Source organism: Lepus europaeus, chromosome X (genome assembly GCF_033115175.1).
Source record: "Lepus europaeus isolate LE1 chromosome X, mLepTim1.pri, whole genome shotgun sequence".
NCBI classification, from domain to species: domain Eukaryota; kingdom Metazoa; phylum Chordata; class Mammalia; order Lagomorpha; family Leporidae; genus Lepus; species Lepus europaeus.
The window spans coordinates 36,121,707-36,142,467 of NC_084850.1; the positions used below are offsets into that span (position 1 = coordinate 36,121,707).

General features: G+C 40.2%; 1 protein-coding gene across 2 annotated transcripts in view; it reads left to right on the forward strand.

Annotated features, from left to right (window-relative positions):
• The window catches only part of TMEM255A (transmembrane protein 255A), an 82,484-nt gene that overhangs the window by 47,861 nt on the left and 13,862 nt on the right, over window positions 1-20,761 (forward strand). The gene's annotated exons all lie outside the window — the stretch shown is intronic.

Consider the following 20,761-nt stretch of genomic DNA (forward strand, 5'->3'; position numbering starts at 1 on the left):
GGAAGGAAGGAAGTTCTCAGTCCCTCATTCATACTGGTTATGACAACATCATCTGTCCTACCCAGCCCCCACACTTTTATTTATTTATCTTAAAATATTTATTTATTTGAAAGAGTTACATTTACTTATTTGTTTGAAAGTCAGAGTTAGTGATAGAGAGGAGAGAGAGAGAGAGTTCTTCTACCTGCTGGTTCACTCTCCAAATGGCTGCAATGGCTGGGGCTAGGCCAGACTGAAACCAGGAGCCAGGAGTTTCTCCTGGGTCTCCCATGTGGGTGCAGGGTCCCAATCACTTGGGACATCTTCTGCTTTCCCAGGCACATTAGCAGGGAGCTAGATTGGAAGTGGAGCAGCTGTGACTCAAACAAGTGCCCATATATGATGCTAGTGTTGCAGATGGCACCTTAACCCCCTATGCCACAATGCCAGCCATCTGGCCCCCCACTCAATCTTCCCACTTCTAGTAGCTACAAATTTAGGGTAAGTTTTCTTTCAACTTTAGCAGAGATGGAAGGAAAGAGGAATTTTTAGTTATAGGTAAGATTAATGTTAGTCTACCCTTACTCAGGAATTTTATCCTGGAGTTTTTCCAGAATGAGCATCTGGGCTCTTGTTGTATTTGAAAAGCAAGCCTTAGACTGAGTTGCTTTGCCAGGTCTTGCCTTCAACTTCAACTTTAACCTGAATCTCAGACTCAGTCTCAGCCTTCCTATGTTCCCATTCTTTCATTCTAGATCTTTTTCATATTGGTGTGTGTGTGTGTGTGTGTGTCTGTGTCTGTCTGTCTGCAAACATACAGCAGGACTCAGCTCCAAGTAGGTCTGTTGTACAATAATCATTTCTATCTGGTTGCAGAACATTTTATTTACCTGAAACTTGTGCCCCTTACCAGCTAGTTCTCATTCCCCTTCTCCTGTGCCCCCAGCAACCACTAATCTGCTTTCCATCCATATAGATTTATCTAAATAAATTGAATCATACAATATGTGAACTTCTGTGTCTGAATCCTTTTACTTAAAATTTTCAAGATTTGTCTTATAGTGCATATCACTGCTTCATTCCTTTTTATAAAGGAACACTATTCCATTGTATGGGTATGCCACATTATGTTTGCTTTTTTATTTGTTGATGGACATTTGGGTTATTTCCACTTTGTGGTTTGGGGGAAGAATGCTGCTATGAACATTCATATATAAGCATTTGTTTGAATACATATTTCCATTTATTTATACAAAGGGAACAAATTTCATATATACAGTTTATATATATTTAATTCATTAATTTATTTTTTAAGGAATACAAATTTCATATGTACAACTTTAGGAATAGAGTTATTCTTTCCACCATACCCACCCTTCCACCTATGCTCCCACTCTTACTTCTCATCCTTCTCTCCTTCCCAGACCCATTCTCCATTAAGATTCATTTTTTTGACAGGCAGAGTGGACAGTGAGAGAGAGAGACAGAGAGAAAGGTCTTCCTTTGCCGTTGGTTCACCCTCCAATGGCCGCCACGGCTGGCGCACTGTGGCCGGCGCACAGCGCTGATCCGATGGCGGGAGCCAGGTGCTTCTCCTGGTCTCCCATGGGGTGCAGGGCCCAAGCACTTGGGCCATCCTCCACTGCACTCCCAGGCCACAGCAGAGAGCTGGCCTGGAAGAGGGGCAACCGGGACAGAATCCGGCGCCCCGACCAGGACTAGAACCTGGTATGCCGGCGCCGCAAGGCGGAGGATTAGCCTAGTGAGCCGCGGCGCTGGCTAAGATTCATTTTCAATTAACTTTGTACACAGATGACCAACTCTATACTAAGTAAAAATTTCAACAATTTGCACACACAGACACACACACAAAAAAAACTCTTCGAGGACAAGTATCACAGTTAGCTCTCATAATACAACTCATTAAGGACAGAGGTCCTGCATGGTAGGTTAGTGCACAGTGACTCCTGTTGTTAATTTAACAATTAACACTCTTATGTATGATGTTAGTGACCACCTGAGACTCTTGACATGAACTGCCTAAACTATGGAAGCTTTTGAATCCACAAACTCCATCAGTATTAGACAAGACCATAAGCAAAGTGGAAGTTCTCTCCTCCCTTTAGAGAAAAGTACATCCTTCTTTGATGGCCACTTCTTTCCACTGGGATCTCACTCACAGAGATCCTTCATGTAGAATATTTTTGGCCACAGTGTCTTGGCTTTCCAGGCCAGAAATGCTCTCATGGGGTTTTCAGCCAGACCAGGAAGCCTCAAGGACTGATTCTGAGGTCAGAGTGTTACTTAAAGCAACTGTCATTGTATGAGTCTGCTGTGTGTACTGCTTCCCATGTTGGAACATTCTCTCCTTTTTAACTTTGTCTATTATAATCACCCAACACTTGATCCCATCTGTATGGTCACTTTTATAATTAATCCTATCTATATCTCCACTTTAACACTTAATATGATCACTTTAACATTTAAGATAGCATTTTTACCACCCAGCTTAACGGGATTTGTGGTCCCAAGAAAAGTTTTTAAACTGTACCCTTAGAAGTTAGTCCTTAGCAATGTATGCAGAACTATACAGATTTACAGTTACAAACTTCCTCCTCCCTCTCTTATTCTTATTCCAACACTTATTTCTTACTGAGATCCATCCTCAATTGACTTTATACACATATGATTAACTTTATGTTAAGTAATGAGGTCAACAAATAGTATGAAGAGAAAAAAATGAAAAAAATAAAAAAACCCAAAACTGTTCCTTGACAGTAAACACAAGGGAGGCTCAGGTCATTCCTTCTCAAAGTGTCAATTTCATTTTTGCAGATTTCGTTTTAGTTGCTCTATTTGTAACTGCAAATCAGGGAGAAAATATGATATTTGTCCATTTGGGACTGGCTTATTTCACTAAGTATGATGTTTTTCAGATTCATCCATTTTGTTGCAAATGAGCGGATTTCATTTTTTTTTTACTGCTTTGTTATATTCCATAGTGTACATATCCCACATTTTCTTTATCCAGTCTTTGATTGATGGACATTTAGGTTGGTTCCATGTCTTAGCTATTGTGAATTGAACTGCAATAAACATGACGGTGCAAATAACTCTTTTATTTACTGATTTGATTTCCGTTGGGTAAATTCCAAAGAGTGGGATGGCTGGGTGAAATGGTAGGTCTATATTCAGATTTCTGAGGTATCTCCATACTGTCCTCCAGAGTGGCCTTACCAGTTTACATTACCACCAACAGTGGATTAGGATACCTCTTTCTCTACATCCTCACAAGCATTTGTTTTTTGTTGATTTCTGTATGAAAGCCAATCTAACTGGGGTGAGGTGAAAACTCATGGTGGTTTTGATTTGCATTTCCCTCATGGCTAGTGATCCTGAACATTTCTTCATGTGTCTGTTGGCCATTTGGATTTCCTCTTTTGAGGAATGTCTGTTTAAGTCCTTTGCCCATCTCTTAACTACATTGTTTGCCTTGTTGCTGTGGAGTTCCTTGATCTCTTTGTATATTCTGGTTATTAATCCTTTGTCAGTTGCATTGTTTATACACAATTTATTCACTTTATTTTTTAAAGATTTATTTATTTATTTGAAAGTCAGAGTTACACAGAGAGAGGAGAGGCATATGTGCCAATCCGAAGCCAGGAGTCAGGAGCTTCCTCTGGGTCTCCCACATGGCTGCAGTGGCCCAAGAACTTGGGCCATCTTCTACTGCTTTCCCAGGCCATAGCAGAGAGCTGTATTGGAAGTGGAGCAGTGAGGACTCGAACCGGCACCCACATGGGATACCGGTGCTTTAGGCCAGGGCGTTAACCTGCTGTGCCACAGCACCAGCCCCTGCCTCTTCACTATCCTGAGTGTATTTTTGGCAGTACAGAAACATCTCAATCTGATGTAATCCCATTTGTTAATTTTGGCTTTGACTGTCTGTGCCTCTGGGGTCTTTTCCAAGAACTCTTTGCATATGCCAATGTCATACAGGGTTTCCCCAATGTTCTCTAATAATTTGATGGTGTCATATCATAGATTTAGACCTTTAATCAATTTTGAGTGGATTTTTGTATAAGGTGTAAGGTAGGGGTCTTACTTCATACTTCTGCATGTGGAAATATGATTTTCCCTGCACCGTTTTTTTTTAGTATTTTTTTTAACTTTTATTTAGTAAATATAAATTTCCAAAGTACAGTTTATGGATTACAATGGCTTCCTGCCCCCCATAACCACCCTCCCACCAGCAACCATCCCATCTCCCGCTCCCTCTCCCTCTCCCATTCCATTCACATCAAGATTCATTTTCAATTATCTTTATATACAGAAGATCGATTTAGTGTGTATTAAGTCAGTTTGTACCCACAGAGAAACACAAAGTGTAAAATACTGTTTCAGTACTAGTTATAGCATTACTTCACATTGGACTAGAACAAAAAAATACTAAAAGGGAGAAAGTATTAAATAGTACATCAACAGTCAGTACAAGAGCTGATCAAGTCACCATTTCTCATAGTGTCCATTTCACTTCAACAGGTTTCCCCTTTGGTGCTTAGTTAGTTGTTGACGAACAGGGAGACATTTGATATTTGTCCCTTTGGGACTGGCTTAATTCACTCAGCATGACGTTTTCCAGATTCCTCCATTTTGTTGCAAATGACTGGATTTCATTGTTTTATACTGCTGTATAGTATTCTATAGAGTACATATCCCATAATGTCTTTATCCAGTCTACTGTTGATGGGCATTTAGGTTGGTTCCAGGTCTTAGCTATTGTGAACTGAGCTGCAATAAACATTAATGTGCAGAGAGCTCTTTTGTTTGCCAGTTTAATTTCCTTTGGGTAAATTCCAAGGAGTGGTATGGCTGGGTTGTATGGTAGGGTTATATTTAGGTTTCTGAGGAATCTCCAGACTGACTTCCACAGTGGCTTAACCAGTTTGCATTCCCACCAACAGTGGGTTAGTGTCCCTTTTCCCCCACATCCTCGCCAGCATCCATTGTTGGTGTTTCTGAATGTGAGCCATTCTCAGCAGGGTGAGGTTAAACCTCATTGTGGTTTTGATTTACATTTCCCTGATTGCTAGTGATATTGAACATTTTTTTCATGTGCCTGTTGGCCATTTGAATTTCCTCTTTTGAAAAATGTCTATTGAGGGCAACATTTCCAGAAGGAAGCTTTCAGATATGGAACTTCAGGAGGCTGAACACCTTGTCCCTAAAAACAAAGTGGGAGAGCGGCAATATGGCGGAATAGGAAGGGAGCACACTGATAGGGAAGAGACAGTTTAATAAAAGTGGAGATACTGCAATTTCAAGGAAGAGTAGGGGAAGAAACAGCAGAGGAAACTCTTATGGAACTAGTGATTCAGAGTGGACCTGCGTGGAGAGCATGGGAGTCCAAGTTCGGGACACCAGCGGCAGACTCAACACACCAGTGCTGGAACGCGAGGTGAGCCCAACCTCAATAGCCTGAGACACTGGTGGGCAAGCAGAAAGAGGAGACTAGTGGGAACGAGGCTTGAAACCCCGTGGGGAAAATTTCGCTAGGCTAACTAGAAGAGAGAGAGAAAAAAAAGTGACTGATAAGGACACGAGTTTCTCTCTCTCCCCTCACCTATCAAACATGAGCAAGACAAAGAGCAGTCGCCATTTTGGACTGCTCAGGTCTGCACTGGCCCTGAGCCTAGCAGAAAAACCTGACTCTGGGGGGGGGGGTGGTGGTGAAATAACAGGAGGTTAGGATCTAACTTGGCAACCCAGTGGGAGACTGCAGGAGAATTTGAGCCCAAGCTGAGGGCAGCAGAGTGGTCCTTGGGAAAGAGCTTTGGATTGCTGGCTCCTGTGGGTATATCAATTGCCTGCTAACTACCTCCAATTCTGTTCAGCTGTGTGGAATTACTTCCCTTTTGAATAAAAAAAAAGAAAGAAAGAATGAAAGAAAGAGAGATTTACCACGCCTAACCTGGGAGTGTCACCTTTTTTTTTTTTTTTCTTTGTATACAGAAGATCAGTTTAGTATATATTAGGTAAAGATTTCAACATTTTGCCCATATAGCAACACAAAGTGAAAAAACTACCATTGGATTACTAATTATAGCATTAAATAGCAATGTACAGCACATTAAAGACAGAGATCCTACATAATTTTTTTTTCAAATTAATTAATTTTCTATGCCATTTCCATTTTAACACCAGGTTGTTTTTTTTTTTCATTTCCAATTCTCTTTATATACAGAAGATCAATTCAGTATATAATTAGTAAAGACCTCATCAGTTTGTGCCCACACAGAAACGCAAAGTATAAAAATACTGTTTCAGTACTAGTTATAGCATCACTTGGCTTTAGACGACACATTAGGGACAGATCCCACATGGGGTGTAAGTACACAGTGACTCCTGTTGCTGATTTAACAATTTGACACTCCTGTTCATGGCGTCAGTAATCTCCCTAGGCTCTAGTCATGAGTTGCCAGGGCTATGGAAGCCTTTAGAGTTCGCTGACTTCGATCTTATTCCGATAGGGTCATAGTCAAAGTGGAAGTTCTCTCCTCCCTTCGGAGAAGGGTACCTCCTTCTTTGATGGCCCCGTTCTTTCCACTGGGATCTCACTCACAGAGATCATTCATTTAGGTCTTTTTTTTTTTCCCATGATATCTTGGCTTTCCATGCCTGCTATACTCTCATGGGCTCTTCAGCCAGATCTGAATGCCTTGAGGGCTGATTCTGAGGCCGGAGTGTTGTTTAGGACATCTGCCATCCTATGAGTCTGCTGTGTATCCCACTTCCCATGTTGGATCTTTCTCTCCCTTTTTGATTCTATCAGTTAGTATTAGCAGATACTTGTCTTGTTTGTGTGATCTCTTTGACTCTTAGACCTATCAGAACTATCAATTGCGAGCTGAAATTGATCACTTGGACTAGTGCGATGGCATTGGTACATGCCATCTTGATGGAATTGTGTTGGAATCCCCTGGCACATTTCTAACTCCACCATTTGCGGCCAGTCCGATTGAGCATGTTCCAAATTGTTCGTCTCCTCCCTCTCTTTTTCCACTCTTAGATTTAACAGGGATCACTTTTCAGTTAAAATTTAAACACCTAAGAATAATTGTGTGTTAATTACTGAGTTCAACCAATAGTATTAGAACAACAACAACAACAACAAATACTAAAAAGGATAAAGTATTACATTGTACATCTAAAGTCAGGACAGGAGCTGATCAGTTCATTGTTGCTTATAGTGTCCATTTCACTTAACAGGTTTCCCCTTTGGCGCTCAGTTGTCACCGATCAGGGAAAACAAATGATATTTTTCTCTTTGGGACTGGCTTAATTCACTCAGCATGATGTTTTCCAGATTGCTCCATCTTGTTGCAAATGACTGGGTTTCGTTGTTTCTTACTGCTGTATAGTATTCTATGGAGTACATGTCCCATAATTTCTTTATCCAGTCTACTGTTGATGGGCATTTGGGTTGGTTCCAGGTCTTAGCTATTGTGAATTGAGCTGCAATAAACATTAATGTGCAGATGGCTTTTTTATTTGCCAAATTAATTTCCTTTGGGTAAATTCCAAGGAGTGGAATGGCTGGGTTGTATGGTAGGGTTATGTTCAGGTTTCTGAGGAATCTCCAGACTGACTTCTATAGTGGCTTAACCAGTTTGCATTCCCACCAACAGTGGGTTAGTGTCCTTTTTTCCCCACATCCTCTCCACCATCTGTTGTGGGTAGATTTCTGGATGTGAGCCATTCTCACCGGGGTGAGATGGAACCTCATTGTGGTTTTGATTTGCATTTCTCTGATTGCTAGTGATTTTGAACTGAAGCAAGACCCATACCTATCACCTTACACAAAAATTCACTCAACATGGATTAAAGACTTAAATCTACGACCCGAAACCATCAAATTATTAGAGAGCATTGGAGAAACCCTGCAAGATATAGGCACAGGCAAAGACTTCCTGGAAAATACTCCAACAGCACAGGCAGTCAAAACCAAAATTAACATTTGGGATTGCATCAAATTGAGAAGTTTCTGTACTTCAAAAGAAACAGTCAGGAAAGTGAAGAGGCAACCAACAGAATGGGAAAAAATATTCGCAAACTATACTACAGATAAAGGATTGATAACCAGAATCTACAAAGAAATCAAGAAAATCCACAACAACAAAACAAACAACCCACTTAAGAGATGGGCCAAGGACCTCAACAGACATTTTTCGAAAGAGGAAATCCAAATGGCCAACAGACACATGGGAGTGTCACCTTTGGCACACCCTCAACACTGAGGAACCAAACACAGCTCTCAGGCCACACCCATCTCAAGCCTCTAAGGCTCCATCAAAAAGAGACAGACCACTTAATCTAGAAACATAGTATAACAAGAAAAAACACCACAGGGAAGAAACCAAATATCTCCGACGTGCCAAATAACAAACGCAAAAACCGAGGTAACAAGAACAAGGAACACACTATGATGCCCCCAAATGAAAAAGACACCCCAATTCAAGATTATGAAGATGATGAGATAGAAAAAATACAAGAAGCAGATCTCAAAAAATTGATAAGAACAGTAAGAAATTCTCAAAAACAAATTCTTGAACTACAGAAATCCTTAATGGACAAGATAGAAAATCTCTCTCGTGAAAATGAAATCTTACGGAGGAATCAAAATGAAATGAAACAACTAAGAACAAGAAACTGTGATGGTGACGAGAAATCATAATGAAATGAAAAATTCAATAGATCAAATGACAAACACATTAGAGAGCCTTAAAAACAGAATGGGCGAAGCAGAAGAGAGAATATCGGACTTAGAAGACAGAGCACAGCAAAGTATACAGTCAAACCAAAGAAAAGAAGAGGAACTTAGAAATCTAAAAAATATTGTGGGAATCTCCAGGATAGTATTAAAAAACGCAACATTCGGGTTCTAGGAGTTCCTGAAGGCATGGAGAGGGAGAAAGGATTAGAAGGCCTTTTTAGTGAGATACTAGCAGTAAATTTCCCAGGTTTGGAGAAGGACAGAGACATCTTAGTATAGGAGGCTTATAGAACCCCTAATAAACATGACCAAAAGAGATCCTCACCATGACGTGTTGTAATCAAACTCACCACAGTGAAGCATAAAGAAAAGATTGCAAAATGTGCAAGAGAGTAACGTCAGATTTCTCTCAGAGGATCTCCAATTAGACTCACAGCAGACTTCTCATCAGAAACCCTACAAGCTAGAAGGGAATGGCGAGACATAGCCCAGGTACTAAGAGAGAAAACCTGCCAGCCCAGAATATTATATCCTGCAAAGCTCTCATTTGTGAATGAAGGTGAAATAAATACTTTTCATAGCAAACAGAAATTGAAAGAATTTGTTGAGAATATAATTTTCCTCATGGGCATTGTCTACCTTAGAAAAACTACTACAGAACATGCCTGTGACTATAGACTTGTAGTTCAGGCCACCGAAGATTAGAGATGGGACTTAGGTACTCCCTTGACTTGCATCCTCTGGTCTGCTTGAACACAAACCAGGAGGAAAAGAAAGCTAGGCATCAGATGCAATGGGTGGCAGGCCTATTAATGGCTGTTCTGTACAGTGATCTGCCCTCAAGGAGACCCAACCGGCCAGACTACTGCCATGGCTTTCAATGTGGTAAGCCTGGGCTTCATCAGAAGTCAGCTTTTGAAGAGCCCTGGCAGCTCTGCCAAGAGTTGGATCACTGGAAATGGACCTGCCCTGGAGTCGAAGGATGCCCAGGTCAGAGCCACAGATCTTATTGGCTCTAAGCTGAAAAGCCCTTCACTCAGCCCAACTTCCAAAGTGACCACTGCAGCTGAGGGGATGGCCAAGTAGGGTCAGCAACATTGCAGGCAGAACTGTAAATTTCTTGTTAGAGATGCCACCTGCCTTTACCTGGCCAGCTCTCCTCCCAGGCCAGCCAAGTAATGAAAGTCAACAGAGTGCCTTCCCCTAGGAGGTTCACACCTCCCTTAGGATATACCCCATGTGAAGAGATAGATAGGTCTGGGCCTCTTAACTTACAAGGCCTAAAACCCACCAGATTATTATCAAGCCCCTTCTATCAGGTTCTATTTGCCTCTCAATCAGAAAACTTAATTGTAGCTTAGACAGCACCTTTCTTAGCTCCTCTAATAATGACTCTGTCCTTTGTTCTAGACCCTGTCTAGCGCACTTGGGCCTCATTCCTTTGTAATCATAACCTCCACTCTACCACCAATGGCTCTACTCCCAACCTGTGTGTACTGATGGTCCTCTTCCCCACTTAATGCTGTATAATTGTTCAGACCTGGTAAATGCCACTCTTAGGATCATTGGTTACTATCCTCACCCTGTCTTTTATGACCTTGTCTAAATATGATCAGAGTCGGCGAACTTGGAAGGCTTCCATAGCCTTGGCAACTCATGACGACAGCCTAGGGTGGTTACTGGCGCCATAAACTAGAGTGTCAATTTGTTGGGTCAACAACAGGAGCCACTGTGCACTTGCTCCTCATGTGGAATCTCTGTCCTTAATGTGCTGTACATTGTGACTTAATGCTATAACTAGTACTCAAACAGTATGTTTCACTTTGTGTTTCTATGTGGGTGCAAACTGTTGAAATCTTTACTTAATATATACTAAATTGATCTTCTGTATACAAAGAGAATTGAAAATGTATCTTGATGTGAATGGAAGGGGAGAGGGAGCGGGAGAGGGGAGGGTTGCGGGTGGGAGGGAAGTTATGGGAGGGGGAAGCCATTGTAATCCATAAACTGTGCACTGGAAATTTATGTTCATTAAATAAAAGTTAAAAATAAAAAAAAGAAAAATATCTATTGAGGTCTTGTCCCATCTCTTAAGTGTGTTGTTTGTTTTGATGTTATGGAGTTTCATGATTTCTTTGTAGATTCTGGTTATTAATCCTTTATGTGTTGCATAGTTTGTAAATATTTTTTCGCATTCTGTTGGTTGCCTCTTCACTTTCCTGAATATTTCTTTTGCAGTACAAAAACTTCTCAATTTGATGCAATCCCAAATGTTAATTTTGCCTTTGACTGCCTGTTCCCTCCACCATTTTTGAAGACTGTGCTGCTGCAGGGATTGGTTTTAGCTCCTTGGTCAAATTTATGTTGGTTGTGGGTGCTTGTATTGATTTCTGGTGAAACTATTGTATTCCATTGGTCTATCAATCTGTTTTTATACCAGTACCAGGCTGTTTTATTTTTATTTTTATTTTTTAATATTGTTTTAATTTTTTAAATTTATTTGACAGATAGAGTTATTCAGTAAGAGAGAGAGAGAGAGAGAGAGAGAGAGAGAGAGAGATAAGTTTTCCTTCCATTGGTTCACACCCCAAATGGCCGCTACAGCCAGAGCTATGTGGATCCAAATCCAGGAGCCAGGTGCTTCCTTCTGGTCTTCCTTGCAGGTACAGAGCCCAAGCACTTGGGTCACCCTCCACTGCCCTCCTGGGCTACAGCAGAGAGCTGGACTGAAAGAGGAGCAACTGGGACTAGAACTGGTGCCTATGTGGGATGCCGGTGCCACAGGCGGAGGATTAACCAAGTGAGCCACGGTGCTGGCTCCAGGCTGTTTTGATTGTAACTGCCTTACAGTATGTCTGGTATTGTGATGCCATGCTTTGTTTTTGTTGTGTAAGATTGCTTTAGCTATCTGTGGTCTCCTGTGTTTCCATACGAACTTCAGCAGCATTTTTTCTTTGTACTATTGAGATAATCATATGATTTTTGTTCTCCAGTTTGTTAATGTGATATATCACATTGATTTATTCGTGAATGTTGAACCATCCCTGCATATCAGGGATAAATCTCACTTGGTCTGGGTGGATGATCTTTCTGATATGTTGTTGTATTCAGTTGGCTAGAATTTTTTTGAGGATTTTTAAAAAGATTTGTTTATTTATTTGAAAGGCAGAGTTACATAGAGAGAGGAGAGGTAGAGAGGGAGAAGTCTTCCATCTGATGGTTCACTCCTCAGATGGCCACAATGGCTAGAGCTGCGCCGATCTGAAGCCAGGAGCCAGAAGCTTCTTCCAGGTCTCCCATGTGGGTGAGGGGCCCAAGGACTTGGGCCATCTTCTACTGCTTTCTCAGGCCATAGCAGAGACCTAGATCAGAAGTGGAGCAGCAGAACTCAAACCAGCATCCATATTGGATGCCGGCACTTCAGGCCAGGGTATTAACCCACTGCACCACAGTGCCAGCCTTGTTGAGGATTTTTGCATCTATGTTCATCAGGGAAATTGGTATGTGATTCTCTTTCTCTCTTGCATCTTTTTCAGGTATAGGAATTAAGGTGATGGTGGCTTCATAGAAAGAATTTGGGAGTATTCCTTCCCGTTCAATTGTTTTGAATAACTTGAGAAGAGTTGAAGTTAGTTCTTCTTTAATTGTCTCATAGAATTCAGCAATGAAGCAATCTAGTCCTGGGCTTATTTTTGTTGGGAGGGTCTTTATTACTGATTCAATTTCTGTCATGGTTATGGGTCTGTTTATGTTTTCTGTGTCTTCATGGCTCAATTTAAGTAGGTTATATATGTCCAGGAATCTATCAATTTCTTCTGGGTTTCCTGTTTTAATGGCATACAGCTCTTTGTAGTAATTTCTGATGATTCTTTTTATTTCTGTTGCTACACTTCTTTTTCATCTCTGATTTGAGTCTTCTTTCTCCTTTTGTTGGTTAGTTGGCCCAATTGTGTGTCAATTTTGTTTATTTTTCAAAAAACAGCTCTTTGTTTTGCTGATGTTTTGTATTTTTTATTCAATTTTGTTTATTTATTCTCTAATTTTAGTTATTTCTTTTCCCCTACCAGCTTTGGGTTTGGTTTGCTGTTGTTTTTCTAGATCCTTGAGATGCATTAATGGCTCATTTATTTGGTGCCTTTCCAATTTCTTGATGTAGGCACCTATTGCTATAAACTTTCCTCTTAACACTGCTTTTGCTGCATACCATAGGTTTTTTTTTAATTTTTAATTTTTTTTTCATTTATTAAACTTTTATTTAATGAGTATACATTTCCAAAGTACAGCTTATGGATTACAATGGCTTCCCCCTCCCATAACTTCCCTCCCACCTGCAACCCTCCACTTTCCGGCTCCTTCTCCCTTTCCATTCACATCAAGATTCATTTTCAATTCTCTTTATATACAGAAGATCAGTTTAGTATATATTAAGTAAAGATTTCAACAGTTTGCCCCCATATAGCAACACAAAGTGAAAAAAATACTGTTGGAGTACTAGTTATAGCATTAAATAACAGTATACAGCACATTAAAGACAGATATCCTACATAATATTTTTAAAAAATTAATTAATTTTCTATGCCATTTCGAATTTAAAACCAGGTTTTTTTTTCATTTCCAATTATCTTTTTTTTTTAACTTTTATTTAATGAACATAAATTTCCAGTGCACAGTTTATGGATTACAATGGCTTCCCCCTCCCATAACTTCCCTCAACCTGCAACCCTCCCCTCTCCCGCTCCCTCTCCCCTTCCATTCACATCAAGATTCATTTTCAATTCTCTTTATATACAGAAGATCAATTTAGTATAAAGATTTCAACAGTTTGCACCCACATAGAAACACAAAGTGAAACATACTGTTTGAGTACTAGTTATAGCATTAAGTCACAATGTACAGCACATTAAGGACAGAGATCCCACATGAGGAGCAAGTGCACAGTGGCTCCTGTTGTTGACCCAACAAATTGACACTCTAGTTTATGGCGCCAGTAACCACCCTAGGCTGTCGTCATGAGTTGCCAAGGCTATGGAAGCCTTCCAAGTTCGCCGACTCTGATCATATTTAGACAAGGTCATAAAAGACAGGGTGAGGATAGTAACCAATGATCCTAAGAGTGGCATTTACCAGGTCTGAACAATTATACAGCATTAAGTGGGGAAGAGGACCATCAGTACACACAAGTTGGGAGTAGAGCCATTGGTTGTAGAGTGGAGGTTATGATTACAAAGGAATGAGGCCCAAGTGCGCTAGACAGGGTCTAGAACAAAGGACAGAGTCATTATTAGAGGAGCTAAGAAAGGTGCTGTCTAAGCTACAATTAAGTTTTCTGATTGAGAGGCAAATAGAACCTGATAGAAGGGGCTTGATAATAATCTGGTGGGTTTTAGGCCTTGTAAGTTAAGAGGCCCAGACCTATCTATCTCTTCACATGGGGTATATCCTAAGGGAGGTGTGAACCTCCTAGGGGAAGGCACTCTGTTGACTTTCATTACTTGGCTGGCCTGGGAGGAGAGCTGGCCAGGTAAAGGCAGGTGGCATCTCTAACAAGAAATTTACAGTTCTGCCTGCAATGTTGCTGACCCTACTTGGCCATCCCCTCAGCTGCAGTGGTCACTTTGGAAGTAGGGCTGAGTGAAGGGCTTTTCAGCTTAGAGCCAATAAGATCTGTGGCTCTGACCTGGGCATCCTTCGACTCCAGGGCAGGTCCATTTCCAGTGATCCAACTCTTGGCAGAGCTGCCAGGGCTCTTCAAAAGCTGACTTCTGCTGAAGCCCAGGCTTACCACATTGAAAGCCACTGCAGTGGACTGGCCGGTTGGGTCTCCTTGAGGGCAGATCACTGTACAGATCAGCCATTAATAGGCCTGCCACCCATTGCTTCTGATGCCGAGCTTTCTTTTCCTCCTGGTTTGTGTTCAAGCAGACCAGAGGATGCAAGTCAAGGGAGTGCCCGTGTCCCATCTCTAATCTTCGGTGGCCTGAACTACAAGTCTATAGTCACAGGCATGTTCTGTAGTAGTTTTTCTAAGGTAGACAATCCCCATGAGGAAAATTATATTCTCACTTTAAAACTTTCTTTCCCTTTGGTCTGAAAGGGAGGTTTCTTCTACTTACTGTATACTTCGCTGATGGCGAAGTGAATCTAGCTATGAGATTATTATTTAAGTTCTTATTTTGGCTATGCTATTACAGAAAAATGTTAGCCATCTCTTGTATAAGGTCTAAAGATTAAATTGTGCATCCTACAGATTCCTTCATAATAGAATTAGTTTCCTACCTTGAAGAGAATAGAGAAATGAAAGAACAAGTTGGGCTTAGAATAGAGAAATGAGGGAGCAAGTCCTAGATCGCTTGCTGACAATAGCAATATTACATGAATACTTAGCAAACCGTTTCAACCATTAGATAACAACTTAAGAAAACATTTACCAGAAGGTCCAATGCCTTCTAGAAATTTTAAGAATCATGTATTTGAAAACAACTCTTAAATATCTCATATGGTGTAGTTTGTTTAACCAGTAAACTTAAGCACAACCATCTAAAATGTTTTTAGTTTCTTTCTACCAATAAGTTTAAAACATATGATACACAGATTCAGGTCACACAAATTAAAATGTATCTTTGATTGATTTTAGCAGCTTAAATTTATGGACAATCTTATCTATAAGCCATTTAAAATAAAACTCTTAATAAAATTTCCCCATGTGGACATACAATATGTACACACATATAACATAGCATAATAGACCAATATAGCGATTTTAATAATAGCTTTTAAAATCTTTAACTCTTTTTGTAGATTGCCAATGGATTTGAATTGCTTTTTGTTTTTAGTAACCTCAGTTAACCATACTTTCTCTCAGTTGGTACTGTTAATACATTATTGGCTTCATCTGTTTACAAAGCCATCCCAAAGTACTGAATACAATAGAAGTGGCTGGACAAAGTCCATAGGAACCTATAGGAGGACAGCTAAACACAGAACCAACAACGCTTAAGTTTTATGAGCAGCAAATCATATATAACTGTGGATGACAAAAGACTTTAAGTCGCCATGTTTAAAATTATAAACTCATCAACCAACAAGAGGCACTTGCTTACTTCACAGTATTTTTGAAAGCACCTATAGGATTTTACAAGTATTTAACCCTTTAGGCCTCTGGGGCTTTCTCATTAAGATAACTATCCTGTCTAGTAACACAAGATCATTTGACTTTTTATTTCTCAAACATTTGTATTAATAGCATTTTCCATTATAGAAACTTAAAATTTAGTACCACGTCACTTCTTGACAGTACTTCTAATATAATCCAAATAGCCTGATTAGTTGGTGTCTCTATAAGATGAGAGACATAGGTCCTTCGATTTTTTCAGTTGGGCCCAAACTGGAAAAACCAAAATCCAAGATTTACTGGAAATTTTAGAGTTCAGATTGTTTGAAACTTTGATTTTTTGAATGCCTGTCAAGAATGCCAAGAAGGCTCAAAATCCAAAATATCTGGTTGAAATAAGATTCCTTAAAATCATGACATAACATAGACCAAATTTGATCCTTGTTACAAGGTGATTATTCACATCTTTGAAAATAAGCACCTATTTAAATAATCCATAGCGCTTAATAAAAATGCAGCAGTTTTTGAACAATTAGAATTTAACAGACATTAAGAGAACATAATAGATTACTTTAACACATTGCTTTAACGAATATCAGATTTTAATTCTATGTCAAAGCGTAATTGAGCTTCCTGTGATCTTTTGCTGTGAGGTTTCCTTCCTTTACCTTCTTTCATATTGGTGACATTGGTTCTGTGTTTCCATGTGTACCACATCTTTAAGCATCTTTTGCAGGGCAGGATGAGTGGCAACAAATTCTTTCAATTTCTGTTTGCTATGAAAAGTCTTAATGTCACCTTCATTCACAAATGAGAGCTTTGCAGGATATAGTATTCTGGGCTGGCAGTTTTTCTCTCTTAGTACCTGGGCTATGTCTTGCCATTCCCTTCTAGCTTGTAGGGTTTCTGATGAGAAGTCTGCTGTGAGTCTAATTGGAGATCCTCTGAGAGTAATCTTACGTTTCTCTCTTGCACATTTTAGAATCTATTCTTTATGTTTCACTGTGGTGAGTTTGATTACAACATGTCATGGTGAGGATCTCTTTTGGTCATGTTTACTAGGGGTTCTATGAGTTTCCTTTACTAGGTTTTCTCTGTCCTTCTCCAGACCCGGGAAGTTCTCTGCAAGTATCTCACTAAAAGGCCTTCTAATCCCTTTCTCCCTCTCCATGCCTTCAGGAACTCCTAGAACCCGAATGTTGCGTTTTTTAATAGTATCCTGTAAATTCCCACAATATTTTTTAGATTTCTAAGTTCCTCTTCTTTTCTTTGGTTTGACTGTATACTTTTCGTGCTCTGTCTTCTAAGTCTGATATTCTCTCTTCTGATTCACCCATTCTGTTTTTAAGGCTCTCTATTGTGTCATTTGATCTATTGAATTCTTCATTTCATTATGATATCTCGTCACCATCACAGTTTCCTGTTCTACTAGTTGTTTCATTTCATTTTGATTCCTCCGTAAGATTTCATTTTCACGAGAGAGATTTTCTATCTTGTCCATTAAGGATTTCTGTAGTTCAAGAATTTGTTTTTGAGAATTTCTTACTGTTCTTATCAATTTTTTGAGATCCGCTTCTTGCATTTCTTCTATCTCATCATCTTCATAATCTTGAATTGGGGTGTCTTTTTCATTTGGGGGCATCATAGTATCTTCCTTGTTCTTGTTACCTCGGTTTTTGCGTTTGTTGTTTGGCACGTCGGAGATATTTGGTTTCTTCCCTGTGGTGTTTTTTCTTGTTATACTATGGTTCTAGATTAAGTGGTCTGTCTCTTTTTGATGGAGCCTTAGAGGCTTGAGATGAGTGTGGACTGAGAGCTGTGTTTGGTTCCTCAGGGTTGAGGGTGTGCCAAAGGTGACACTCCCAGGTTAGGCGTGGTAAATCTCTCTTTTTTTCTTTCTTTCTTTTTTTTTATTCAAAAGGGAAGTAATTCCACACAGCTGAACAGAATTGGAGGTAGTTAGCAGGCAAATGATATACCCACAGGAGCCAGCAATCCAAAGCTCTTTCCCAAGGACCACACAGGGAATCTCTGCTGCCCTCAGCTTGGGCTCAAATTCTCCTGCAGTCTCCCACTGGGTTGCCAAGTTAGATCCTAATCTCCTGTTATTTCACCCCCCCCCCCCAGAGTCAGGTTTTTCTGCTAGACTCAGGTCCGGTGCGGACCTGAGGTCGCCCTGCTTATAATGTATGTCCAAAATGGCGACTGCTCTTTGTCTTGCTCATGTTTGATAGGTGAGGGGAGAGAGAGAAACTCGTGTCCTTATCGGTCACTTTTTTTTTCTCTCTCTCTTCTAGTTAGCCTGGTGAACTTTTCCCTATGGAGTTTCAAGCCTCGTTCCCTCTAGTCTCCTCTTTCCGCTTGCCCGCTGGTGTCTTGGGCTATTGAGGTTGGGCTCACCTCGCGTTCCAGCGCTGGTGTGTTGAGTCTGCCGCTGGTGTCCCAAACTTGAGCTCCCACGCTCTCCACGCAGGTCCACTGTGACTCACTAGTTCCGGAAGTGTTTCCTCTGCTGTTTCTTCCCCTACTCTTCCTTGAAATCGCAGTATCTTCACTTTTATTAAACTGTCTCTTCCCGGACTATCAGTGTGCTCCCTTCCTATTCCGCCATCTTGCCACTCCAACATCTGCCATTCTGTCTTGGTATAATTTTTGTATCTAATGTGAGGTATGTGTCCAAGTTCATTCTTTTTCCTCTGTATATATAGTTTTCCTTGAACATTTGTAAAAAAATACAACTCTTTCCCCAATTTATGGTTTTAGCCGCCTTGTCAAAAATCAGTTAACCACAGGTGTGTAGGTTTATTTCTAGTTTTTTAATTTCACTGTTATCTTTGGTCTCTAGAGTAAGACTATTACTCGTCCATTTAATAGATGAAGAAATAGGCAAAGAGGCATCAAGTGACTTTCCCAGAGCTATATAGAAGAACTATTACTGGAGCCCAAATTTGTCAGATGCCCAACCCTTTGCTTTTTGAACTCCATCTCAGCAGCCCCTAACTAGGGATAGCCCTTTCTGGTTCCACAACTCTTTTACATGACATTAAGTCCTTTGTTTAGTAGCTTTAATTAAAAACACTTAAAAGTGAATTGTTTCCAACTGTTAGGACTTCCTTTAACAGTAAGGGAGAAGAAGGGCAGTACTGAGCACTATCAAATGCAAAACCTGGGTACTCTATCAAGGACAAGTGGGGAGATCGTAAGATGAAAAAAAAGATCAAGGAAGAAGAAGTTTGATTCATTAGATGGGATGACACTAATAGGTGTCTACTATGGGGACGCAAAGGAACCATTACTTAGATCACTTAGAAGAGAACATAATGTAGAAATTTCTGGAACATCAACTAAGTGAACATAAATATAATCCTTGGCCTAGGTCCAAATGTGGTTGGCGAGTTGAGTTCTGCTTCCTCTCTGAGCAGAGTGCCCTGGGGTCTACAGAGAGACCCAGTCGTGTTGTCTAGCTGATGGTAGTCAATTCTAGGGAGTGTGGACAGTGGCCAAGGGCTGTCAGTTGGCATCCTTTAATAGAATCAGCTAGAAGCCACCATTTCCAAAGTTGTGAGATCATGAAAGTGAAGAAGGATGTCTTCATTCCATGACTAGAGGTTCTTGAAGAAATATCTTAAAAAAATTTGATGAAGTATTTGTTGATCAAAGAAAGATTTGAGATGAATCTTTAAAAAGCGAATGTATCTTGCCATTTCCTCCAAATTGGTGTCTCTGGTTTGAAGTAAACTGGAGAGGAATGAAAGTGGCATTCTTTCCAAAGTCCACAATCTGTCTCAGAATAGACTCAATTTCATTCAGGAGAGATTGCTTTCTCCATTTCCTGTGCTACCTAGTAACCTTTTGTTTTACTAGTGCTCAGAACGCTACCATTGATCAATAATGGGGGTCTCACAACTTAAGCTGCAGAATTTTCACAGAAATTCATTCATTTCCTCTCTCTGTGTCTCTTTCTCTTACACACACCTATATGTGTATTCAAATAGAGACAGAACACACCTTTTTATAAAATCAGAATTATTGATTTAAAACATAATCAGACTATTATTTGGGACCATCTTTTTACCCCATTTATCCTCAACTCTTCACACCCCAACCTCTCTTCCTTTTTCTCTCTTGTTGCCCAGTGTTCTCCACATCCTCTATCCAGGCTTTCATGTGCTCATTCAAGCTTACTCTCGTGTTTCTCCTGTTTTTTGCCCTGTGGTCATCAGCTTCCTTAAAATATCATCCTGGACCCCTGACCTCACTGAACACGAAAAACCTTCTATAGATATGGTTTACATTGAGTTATTGTTTCTCCATAGTTAAGTTTAATTTATTTGGACAGAAGAGCTAGTTTCATCTTGAAAGAGCTGAGGGGGGTGTTTTTAATTGATAGAAGGCCAAGAGAACATGATTTCTGGTATTTCCCCAGGGATGAAATTTTTTCTTAGAATCTTGTTGGAGAGTAAGGGCATTTCTGAGCGCTCCTCCTCTGTGAATGGAGCCAGCCCTTGGAATAGTCAAAATCTCAGTCCTCTCCCATGGTAGACAGGCTGACAAATATTTCTGTGGTTGTTTGTGAGCTGCATTGTAATGACTGAAGTTTGTAGCTCTTCAAACTTCCTAGAGATGTAAACAGTAACCCACTCTAAAGAAGGGAGCAACAGAACTGTGTTGAAACTTGCTGTAAGGGAGGTTCTCCTGCCAACACCCTAACATGGTTGCCTTGCCACTGCCAAATTCTGCCTACATATTTTCATCACTTGAGAGGAAGCGTCTGCTCTCCTTTAATGTGGCATAGATATGTACAGGAAAGAAGACACATTGATTTTTCACACAGTTTTCACTTATTCACGTGAACAGAAGCAGAGCCCATGACGTAGAAGATGGAAAAAAAATTTACT